Source organism: Schistocerca serialis, chromosome 11 (assembly GCF_023864345.2).
Source record: "Schistocerca serialis cubense isolate TAMUIC-IGC-003099 chromosome 11, iqSchSeri2.2, whole genome shotgun sequence".
Taxonomy (NCBI): Eukaryota; Metazoa; Arthropoda; class Insecta; order Orthoptera; family Acrididae; genus Schistocerca; species Schistocerca serialis.
In genome coordinates, this window is record NC_064648.1 from 33,489,601 (window position 1) to 33,501,095 (window position 11,495).

The 11,495-nt window shown below is 38.3% G+C and overlaps 1 long non-coding RNA gene across 1 annotated transcript; it reads right to left on the reverse strand.

Annotated features, from left to right (window-relative positions):
* Nucleotides 1–5,425: 5,425 nt before the first annotated feature.
* Nucleotides 5,426–9,606, reverse strand: LOC126426827 (uncharacterized). Its single transcript, XR_007576431.1, has 3 exons — nt 9,145–9,606; nt 5,517–5,627; nt 5,426–5,436 (listed from the first exon to the last, which is right to left on the reverse strand). It is a non-coding gene; the product is annotated as an uncharacterized LOC126426827 (long non-coding RNA).
* Nucleotides 9,607–11,495: the final 1,889 nt, after the last annotated feature.

Below are 11,495 nucleotides of genomic sequence, written 5' to 3' on the forward strand. Positions count from 1 at the left end.
TCCCGGGAGCGGAAAGACTTACCTTAGGGGGAAAAAGGATGGGTATACACTCGCACACATACACAGACACAAGCAGACATTTGTAAAGGCAAAGAGTTTGGGCAGAGATGTCAGTCGAGGCGGAAGTAAAGAGGCAAAGATGTTGTTGAAAGACAGGTGAGGTATGAGTGGCAGCAACTTGAAATTAGCGGAGGTTGAGGCCTGGTGGATAACGAGAAGAGAGGATATACTGAAGGGCAAGTTCCCATCTCCAGAGTTCTGACAGGTTGGTGTTAGTGGGAAGTATCCAGATAACCCGGACGGTGTAACACTGTGCCACTGTGTGCTGGCCGTGCACCAAGGCATGTTTAGCCACAGGGTGATCCTCATTACCAACAAACACTGTCTGCCTGTGTCCATTCATGCAAATGGACAGTTTGTTGCTGGTCATTCCCACATAGAAAGCTTCACAGTGTAGGCAGGTCATTTGGTAAATCACATGGGTGCTTTCACATGTGGCTCTGCCTTTGATCGTGTACACCTTCCAGGTTACAGGACTGGAGTAAATGGTCGTGGGAGGGTGCACGGGCCAGGTTATACACCGGGGGCAGTTACAAGCGTAGGAGCCAGAGGGTAGGGAAGGTGGTTTGGGGATTTCATAGGGATGAACTAAGAGGTTACGAAGGTTAGGTGGATGGCGGAAAGACACTCTTGGTGGAGTGGGGAGGATTTCATGAAGGATGGATCTCATTTCAGGGCAGGATTTGAGGAAGTCGTATCCCTGCTGGAGAGCCACATTCAGAGTCTGGTCCGGTCCCGGAAAGTATCCTGTCACAAGTGGGGCACTTTTGGGGTTCTTCTGTGGGAGGTTCTGGGTTTCAGGTGATGAGTAAGTGGCTCTGGTTATTTGCTTCTGTACCAGGTCGGGAGGGTAGCTGCGGGATGCGAAAGCTGTTGTCAGGTTGTTGGTGTAATGGTTCAAGGATTCTGGACTGGAGCAGATTCATTTGCCACGAAGACCTAGGTTGTAGGGAAGGGACCGTTTGATGTGGAATGGGTGGCAGCTGTCATAATGCGGGTACTGTTGCTTGTTGGTGGGTTTGATGTGGACGGACGTGTGAAGCTGGCCATCGGACAGATGGAGGTCAACGTCAAGGAAAGTGGCACGGGATTTGGAGTAAGACCAGGTGAATCTGATGGAACCAAAGGAGTTGAGATTGGAGAGGAAATTCTGGAGTTCTTCTTCACTGTGAGTCCAGATCATGAAGGTGTCATCAATAAATCTGTACCAAACTTTGGGTTGGCGGGCCTGGCTAACTAAGAAAGCTTCCTCTAAACAACCCATGAATAGTTGTTGAGTGTCGTATCTCAGTTCTAAAGGTATATCTAATTTATTTGTGGACATGCATTTATATCATATGCACCGTATTCTGTGAATTTATGATCTGCATTTAACCGTGTGCAACTACATACTTGTTTCAATGTTCTGAAAACACAGCAATGGATAGGAATCTGCTAGAAATTGCTACAGCAATGATAGCAATCGCTGCACTGGAAGAGGAAAAGAAGGACAGAAGAGGCAGAAAAAGAGGTTGTTGGGCTCGACATTGGCTGCAGAGACGTGAAGAAGGGAGGGGTATATACAACATGCGATGAACAAAATGGAACCAGAGGACCCCAATGAATTCTGCAATTTTGTAGGCATGGACAAGTCATGTTATGACAAATTGTTGTCGTTCATCAGTGATAACATTTGTCACAAAGACACCGTCATGAAGGAACCAATTTCTCCTAGTTGAAGGTAGGATTGTATGTACTGCAATATACCATATTGTTAGGATTACAATTTTTGTGTGTGTACTGTCTGTATTTACTTTGTGGTGATTTCTTCAACAATACTGCAAGTGGGTTGTCATTTAGAGTCTGAGAATACCAACAAAGTTTCGTTCATTGGTAGGGTACAATCAGTGGCACTGTAAACATAACTGGAAAAGTGTATTTGAATGCATACCAGTTGCACATATTAACTTTTACTAAGACCAAATGGAATGTTTATGTGCCCTTCCACTACATCATTAAGCTGCTGAAGAGCACTTTTATGCTAAATTATTTACGGTTTACACAGAAAAGTTACAGTAATCTAGCACTGTTAGTATTATTTTTGGCCACTCATCTGTAATTCAAATGCATTATATCCTGTAGCAGTTATGTTTTCCAGATTTCACCGTATTCAGGCAACTTTGCACATTGATGTATACAGCGGGATTTTGAGTGGTAATTTAGATTGCATTTGTTTTTTTAATATGTGATTACTCCTAACTGCAGTACTGTTATATAATTTGTATATATATATATCACTATTCATTCTGCAACCATCAATGTAAATAAGTCTTCTGGATAACCTTGTAACAGCTCAATTTGGCTTCTGAAAAGCCTTCTCTACTGAGGGTGCAATAATCTCATAAACTAAATTATTGTAAAACTAACTTAAAAATCTAATAGGCATTTTTTGTGATCTTGTATAGGCCTTTGAATGTGTAGATTATAAAATTCTGCTACGGAAAGTAATATGGTATGGGAGTAGTGGTCTCCCCCATATACTGACAGTCGTATCTTAACACTGGAAAATGGAGGCTAGTAAATAAAATGGGAATAAGAATAAATTGACAGTGGGAAAATATTAATATGCTGTTCTGCTAAGTTTAGTGCTTATCTGACACCTGTTCCTGGTCTACATAAACAATTTATAAGAAACATGTGACTTCAAAATCTCTAATGTCTGCTGATGGCGCTCCTGTACTGATAAAATGTCCAAACATATCAATACTAGAGTCAACCAGCAGAATAATAAAGGCCTACAGCTGGTTCACAGCCACTACCTTTAACCTTAATATGAAATTACAAACATATCAAAATGACTTAACAGGTACCAGAATTAGTGATTAATAGGGAATTCAGTTTACAAGACTCCAAATGTTAAGTTTGTGGGCATTAGATGGGTAATTAACTGAGATGTTACAAGCATGGTGGATACGTAACCATTTTACAGAACTGTGCAGTAACAGCGTATTAGGAAATTGCTAATTTAACATCTTGCTGAAGTTTCAAGGACCTAAGGATTCTTACATGCCAATAATAATAATGCCAAATAGTATTTAGTTTGAACTCAGTAATTCACAGCCACAATACTAAAGGTAACAGAGAGGAGTTTTACATTCTAATGTAGTAGCATCTAACAAGTTACCAGTAGACATCAAGCAGGAGACTGAAAATTTGATACATTTAAATATAAAGGAAATGAATGTTTCTTTAGCCACTCTAAGATACTTGAATACTGGGACCCCAGAATGTGATTTCTGCATAACAGTAGTGTTAGTATTAGGGTGCAACCTTACTTTGCCTGTATATAGACAGCTTATACTGGTTTGTGTGAGGTATTATACAACAGTAGCTGAGTAATGAAGCAGTTGTCTTTCTCAAAAAAGGTGTTTTATTGTAACATCCTTATATAATCTACAAATAATTACCATAACTGAGTAGATTGATGCTAGTCATCATTTTGTTGCTAGTATAGAATATAGAAGCAGCCAGCATATATTGCTTCTGCCTCTTGTAAATGTCTTGAGTCATTCAGTATTGGATCTATTGAACTTGATGTGTGAATGAATAAAAATTTTTTTACAGGCTTGCTGTTACTCTCGGGTTCTTGGCAACAGGGGAAAGTTACAAGAGTTTGTCATTCTTGCACAGAATATTTGTTCCGAGTATTTCACATATTATCATGCAAGTATGCACAGCAATTCGAGATGTACTGAAAGATAAATATTTGAAGGTAAGTGTGTTCTTTAAAGCTATAGTTGAAGTATCGTCCCACCAAAACCAATATCCTCCATCATTACTGTGAAAACAATGTCATCAATATCTCACTGCTGTCACCATTCTGTAGGCTCCAACAACAGAAAGAGAGTGGCAGCTGACTGATGACATGTTTGATGAACTGTGGCAGTTCCCAAATTGCTTAGGTATGTTACTTAATCAAGGAATTTACATTTTGTGTAGTTTATTATAACTGTCTCCAAATAAAATCTAATTAAACAAAATTGACAAATCATCTCTGTTGTTTTATTGACAGGTGCAATGGATGGGAAACATGTTGCGATTGCTGAACCAAGATCAGCTGACTCACTTTATTATAATTACAAAAAATTTAATAGCATTGTATTACAGGCAATCGTTGATGCTAAGTATTGGTTTTCTCTGATTGACATTGGGTGCAATGGGCGAGTAAGCGATGGAGGAGTCTTTCAGCAATGTAAAATAAGCTCTGCACTAAGGGAAAATTGGTTGCAAGTTCCACAAGAAAAAGTGCTAAAAAACAGCAACATATCTCTTCCACATGTTGTTGTGGCAGATGACGCTTTCAGACTCCAGTCATACAGCATGAAGCCCTATAAAGACTATAAAAATGAAACTCACAAAAATGTTTTCAATTACAGATTATCAAGGGCAAGACGAGTTGTTGAAAATGCCTTTGGTATTCTGAGCAACCTTTCTGAATATTACTGACAACTATTAAACTTGCTGTAGACAAAGTGGAATTAATTATGGAAACACTTTGCATTTTACATAACTTTTTAGATTGATGAAACAGACAGCACATATATGTCAACCAGAGACGTGGAAAACACGGAGTCTTGTACGATGGAGGAAGGGTCATGGTGTGCTGGTGCTCTGTGGGGTAGCGTACACCAGCAGAACTGCGAGGCAAGCAAAGGAAGTCTGTGAATACTGTGAATATTTTAATACGAGTGTTTCTGTCCCTTGGCAATGGAGTCAATTAAAAACTTCAATTTTTGAATGGTAATGTATTTTCAAAGTAATAAACACTAAATGCATACAATTCAACAATTATCATCCATTATTTGAGCTTCCATTATAAATTTCAGTATCTTATGTTTTGCGTCTCTCACAGTCACTGGATTTCTTATTCTGGACAACTCTTCAACAATGAAGTGTCCCAAAGCATCATGTGGAGATGGGTCTAATGCCTTTTCAGTTAATTTTGAGTTAAGTTCTCCAGTACTGTATTTAGTAAGGGATTACTATCACTCTTTCTCATCTTCCGAACTTTTGGTGTAGTGGAATATGCACCAGAAACCACTGGAGTACTAGGCACCTCAAATTCAGCACTGTTGTTAACTACCACCACATCCATATTCTGTAATGAAAAATGGCATTAGTGTTCAAGAGGACTGTTTAAGTTTGTTTAATTTCATTAACGGCTACTGTTATCAATAAAAGTAACGCTGGGAGGTTAAGATTTAATCTCTGTATTTGCAAGCTGGAATGAACTTATTTGTGTAGGAGGTTATGAACATTACCTCAAGCGAGTCTTTTACTTACATCAATTGTGATATCTGGGCGTTCACTATTTGATGTACATGGTGGGCTATCGATCTAGGGGAAAAAAATGTTTCAGTATATCAATTATTACTTACTGTACAATAAAAAGGAAAAATGTTATTGACCTGACTTACATTACTACTCTCATCATAAAAAATTATGATCTCAGTCCTGTTGATTTCTATCACTGAGTTGTCAGGCGTCTTCCTAGTCCTCGGGATTTCTGTACCAGAGTTGTGAGGCACCTGTAAAATTCCCTCATTTTAGTTGTGTATTAGACCTCAGGTTGCTTTGAGCATGGCTGTAGAGAGGACAAACCAGTAACTATATGACCCAATGTTGTATATAATATTTTATCAACATATAACTGAAATTGTTCCATGCAGATCTAATAATGTGACATTTAATGAAACATGACTGATGACTTACAAGGAGGCTAATCAACTGAACTGACTACATAAATACTAAAGAGTTTTATTCTGCTGTTTTTTCATTAAACATTTAATTGTAGCAAACTGGAATTCATTTCTACACTAAATGGATCACAAGGCCACATACATCAAAAGAGAATTTACAAATTGATGAGCCTTATTGATAACACATTTGGTCACTGTGTATTGACAATATCATATATCATTATCCATCCGAACAACCACATTTATCACAAATGTTACCCAAAATTTTACTGAAATCAAGTCTTCATGCCATGAACAATTACTCAACATACTTGTGCTCTAGTTTTCTACTATCCACAGTGAGTGATGTTAAGCTGCTATCTGGTCTGGTTACACATTAATGAGGGTCTCACTAAACAAAACTCATCAAGAATAAGCTGTTTTTGTAAGCAGTCAACATGAATATTATACTGCCTAGTCCACTGAGAACTGTGAGAATTCTCTACACCATTTACAGCTAAGACATATCAAATTATTTCAAATGTTTAGTGTCCTGTGGTTAGTAAACAGTAATTGTAGGGGTGTCATATTATTGTAATTGAGGCAATTTTTTTGGAAAATAAGTAATGAGTGAAATACAGCCGAGAAGTAAAAAAATAATTATGTAAATATAATGAAGTTGATGTCATTTAAGCTGGAGACCAATTAAGTGGTTAAGTAATATGTAACTAGCCAGTGATGTGTCAAACTGCATATTCAGTAAAAGAACAACAACAACAACTGAACACCATTGACCATCATTGTGTATTAATAGTTGAAGGTGGAAGAAATGGTATATCTGATTGCATACTTTTTGTTATTACTTTGGTCTTGCATTGGGAGAGAGCATTCGTAATTTTGACTACACTTGGTACACAACATTCACTGCACCTTAATCAGTACAGTCTGCTTGAACAATGAAATAAAAGTATTACAGGGAGAGTCTGTAATGATGTTACCAACTTTGATATATGATGGAGGGAGGTAAATGTATCATTTTGAGGTAAGAAGCCCTAGTTGAAAAACAGCAAAGCTGTAAGTCATACGCGAAAATTGTTCTAATACCACTGACAGAGAAACTCTTGTATTGTAATCTCTTTGCTTTCTGTATTTCTTGGAGGAGGTAGTACAAACCAAATCAATAAAAAAAATCCAGTATGCATGGGCTTGAAAGCGCACACATGAAGAGCTGTATAAACACTTATTCATATTTGCTACTATGAAACATCTCTTATACTGACTAATTGATCATAGCTCCTAAGGTAAGTGTTTTAGGACCCATGTTTACCAGACAATTTTTTTCTTGTCTTGATCCATACTACTTATTCCCAAAATATGGTAAGCAAAAACCTTGCAGCAGAAAAGTGTCATAGTCAAAGGCACCAAAGTGGTTTCCACTTATAACTTCTGACTGTCATTTCTGGAAAAGGGTCCCTTACTCCAAATAGATACATCTTCTTCATTATCCCTAAATGAATGTAACATCACAGAAACAACTGGAATTAGTGCTAAGTATTTTCCTTCCAAAGAAGAAGATCCATGAGTACTTCCACATGTTTACTTTCCACACCACTTCAGAGCTAAGTGACAATGACATTGATGTTGGTGGCACTGAGTTATCCAAAACTGCTAACATTGGAGAAGACCCTGTGGATTCCCTGTCAGATTATAAGTGGGCTTTGCAGCTGAGAGACACCCCCATACTATTTAACCATAACATACCAGAATACTCTCCTTCCATCGCCACCAACCCAACAGAGAACTGCCTAGTTGCTGGAGGAAAGCCCAGGGTACATTGTGTAGGTACTATCCCATGGAGTAAAATACATTATCAGACAAATTGTTTTATTCACTTTAATCCCACCACACTACCAAAGAAATGTAACACTCAGGGGGCACATTGAACACCCATATAGTGACTCCTATTCCTGGTAATGTTGTGGCCCACAAGTCTTCACACTTGTTGGTTATGGTCGAGGTATTACATTAACATGTTGCAGGTTAAAAAGAAAGTCACATGTGGTGCATACCACACATTTTGTTTGCATTCACAAATGTCAGCTCTAGGCTGGGAAGGAGGAAGGATAGCAACTGATAAGAACCTACGGCCACAATGAGAGTAGTGTCCACAAAACATGTAAATACCACAAAGGCTTCACTACAGGCTTGCTATGAATCATGCATTAATGTAGGTTCTAAATAAATAAAGAAGACCTGCTGAAGGAATGAACAATGATAATCACATAAATAGCTCAACAACTGAAGTAAAGGTGATGTGGAATATTGAGTTTGTTAATGGTAAGTTAAGTAGTGGCTGTCATGACTTAAGAACTGAAAAATCTTGTACCACAGTCTAAACAGTTATGAGCACTTAGCATGTTACACTCAGTTGTGCCTAAATTAAAATGTAATATTCTTAGGACACTATCCAGTAAGGTGAATACTTTTAAATACAGAATAAAACCTCCAGAATGAATGAAATTAAATAAGGAAATTAAATTTGTTTTCACAGCACTTGACATACTTTCTCTGCCAAGCATTTCTATTTGCCAAACATTTCAACTCTTTAACATATATTTAACTGGTAAAGAAGCTGATCATTAAAGTAACACCATGCTCAGCATAAACCACCACACAAGAAAACACTTGTTTACAGTGCCAGTGCAGATTACACTGCTAAACTCACTGAGAAATCTACCTGTGATATAAATCTACCTGTGATACAAACTACATTAAAAAAATACACGCAGTCATGCTTCTACTCAGTCCATAAATATATGCACTTTTATTGCACAGTATTCAATTTTCTATTCCTGTATGGTTCATTTAAATGTACAAGCTGAGCATGAATTGTAAAGTTAGATGTAAAATACATGTTTCATTCATGAAGCATTTTAAGAAATTAATTCTGCAAAAAGTGGTGTACAAGTTCAGTGAATCTGGCAAGATATATCTGCAGCAGTTACTGCTGTTATAGATGCAATGGACAAATGCACATACTAAATAGAGCTAATGCTCTATAACTGCCAGCTATGCTACATTCACTGAACGCCTCTGGAGTTACTGCTTCAAGTAATATATTCAGTTACTCAGTAAACGTTAACTACATTTTTCTTTAATGATAATACATGCAATTTCAGCTCTCTCTTCTTCCTACATTTAATAGCTTATCTCAAAACTATGCTCAACATTTTATTTAAAATTCACTAAAATCTTTTTCTTCATTTCAGGGCAGCACCAACAGCATTAACAAACTTAACATTGTCAATAGAAAGCACTGTTACAAACTGCTGTACATGAGAATAAAAAGTTAACTAAAAATACTTACAATACTGTTCGGAATGTTACACCGGCTTTCGCGTGGTGTAATGAAGTCTTTCAGGAAATGTAAAACATCAAACTACCAGACTCTTGGCCTGTATACGGCACTGGATGAGCCACTGCTCTCGTTCTGATGTGTTTTCTTCAGTTCAGCGCCATAGTGAGACCACAAAGTTGAGAATTTGGCCCTGCAGTCATCAGCGGTAATGCCTTGCAAGACTTTGGCCACTTTTGTTGCTACATGTTCCAAACACTCTTTCCTTGCATTCTAGAAAAAATACAAGATTTGTCGATAATACTTCTCTACACGTTTATGTATCTACTTGCACCTATAAGTAGTATAAAGATACAAGGACCACAAAGAACGTTACAGAAGTTACAAGTTTACCTTGTTGGGGTACAGTGAATGTTCTGCATCTATTAGAACGTTTTTGCCCTGATATGCAGAAATCATGGCAGTGATGAAATTCTTTGTCCATTCCATTTCTAAAAAATAACACGAAATTATAAAATACAAATAATTTATATACATATATACTGTGACAATACCAAAAAATGAGCAACATTTATTAACAATTGATGATGGATACTCACTATGAGAATTGTGCTCAAAAATGTTCTGTCTGTCTTTTGCTGTAAATCCACAACCGTAAACAAATATGGCACGCCTATGCCTTCTGTGCATGCGCAGTATTCCGCATTCTCCGAATTTTAGAACTCGGCATAGAAAATATTAGATACAGGCTCCCAGGTAGGTGTTTGATACAGTTCCGCACTGTCGCCTGATAAACAGAGTAAGAGTCTACAGAATATCAGAACAGCTATGTGGCTGTAATGAAGAGATTTAGCAAACAGAACACAGCATGTTGTTCTCAATGGAGAGACGTCTACAGACGTCTAAGTAATCTCTGGCATGCCACAGGGGAGTGTTATGGGCTCATTGCTTTTCACAATATATATAAATGACCTAGTATATAGTGTCAGAAGTTCCATGTGACTTTTCGCAGATGAACTGTAGTATACAGAGAAGTTGCAGCATTAGAAAATTGCAGCGGAATGCAGGAAGATCTGCAGCAGAAAGGCACTTGGTGCAGGGAGTGGAAACTGACCCTTAACATAGAGAAATGTAATCTATTGTGAATACATAGAAAGAAGGATCCTTTATTGTATGATTATAAGACAGCGGAACAAACACTGGTAGCAGTTACTTCTGTAAAATATCTGGGAGTATGCGTACAGAACAATTTGAAGTGGAATGATCATATTATTTGGTAAGCGTGATAGCGTTACGGAGATGTTTAGCAAACTCGAGTGGCAGACTCTGCAAGAGAGGTGTTCTGCATCACAGTGTAGCTTGCTGTCCAGGTTTCGAGAGGGTGCATTTCTGGATGATGTATCGAATATATTGCTTCCCCCGACTTATACCTCCCGAGGAGATCACGAATGTAAAATTAGAGAGATTCGAGTGCACACAGAGGTTTTCTGGCAGTTGTTCTTCCTGCGAACCATACACAACTGAAACAGGAAAGGGAGGTAATGACAGTGGCATGTAAAGTGCCCTCCACCACACACCGTTTGGTGGTTTGTGAATTATAAACGTAGATGCAGATGTAGGTGATCATTGACGTCACTGATCCGCTCGAGTCGTGGTTGGCTCCTGATTTACACGCAGACCCTCAAAGCACACACTCGAATCGAGTAGTGAATTTTCAGCGGAAAGTCGTCCGTGTAAAACAGGTTTTATTAACTGTGAAGCTGCTGGCATCATGTATTAGCTCAGCATAATAATGTTAACTGTGGAATCTCTTCCAGATGTGAATTATTCTAGGCATACTTTGGCCAAACTGTACTGGTCCTTCAAAGTTCTGTTGAAGCCTCTTAATAAATTAACATTGTTCTCTGACCCAGCAGAATTGTATTGGCTCTCTCATCCACAAAGTGTTACTGCCCTAGGTCTCCATGCTGGAGGCATACTTACTGCCACCCTGTGTCACTTGCAGCTAGTTGGCATCTACAGGCTGTTCAGAAATTCCTGTGACAAACTTCAAGGACCTGTAGGGGGAGTGGATAAACAATATTTTGAATATCAACCTGTCAGGAAACATATTGTTTCTGTTCTAAGACAGCTTGAGTGAAAGGAAGTGCAACTCATGATAATTGGAAATGGTCCTGCAACCTCAATCTTCCTAAAAACTTGTCAGACCAGTTCTTGAAAGCTGTATCACTGAATGTCTGTCACGAAATGTGGTTTCAGCATGATGGGCACCACTTCATCTCAGACATGCAGCTCACACACACATCAACAGACAATATGGTATAGTGAAAAATGGATAGGCTAAGTTGGTCCAACCGCTTAGC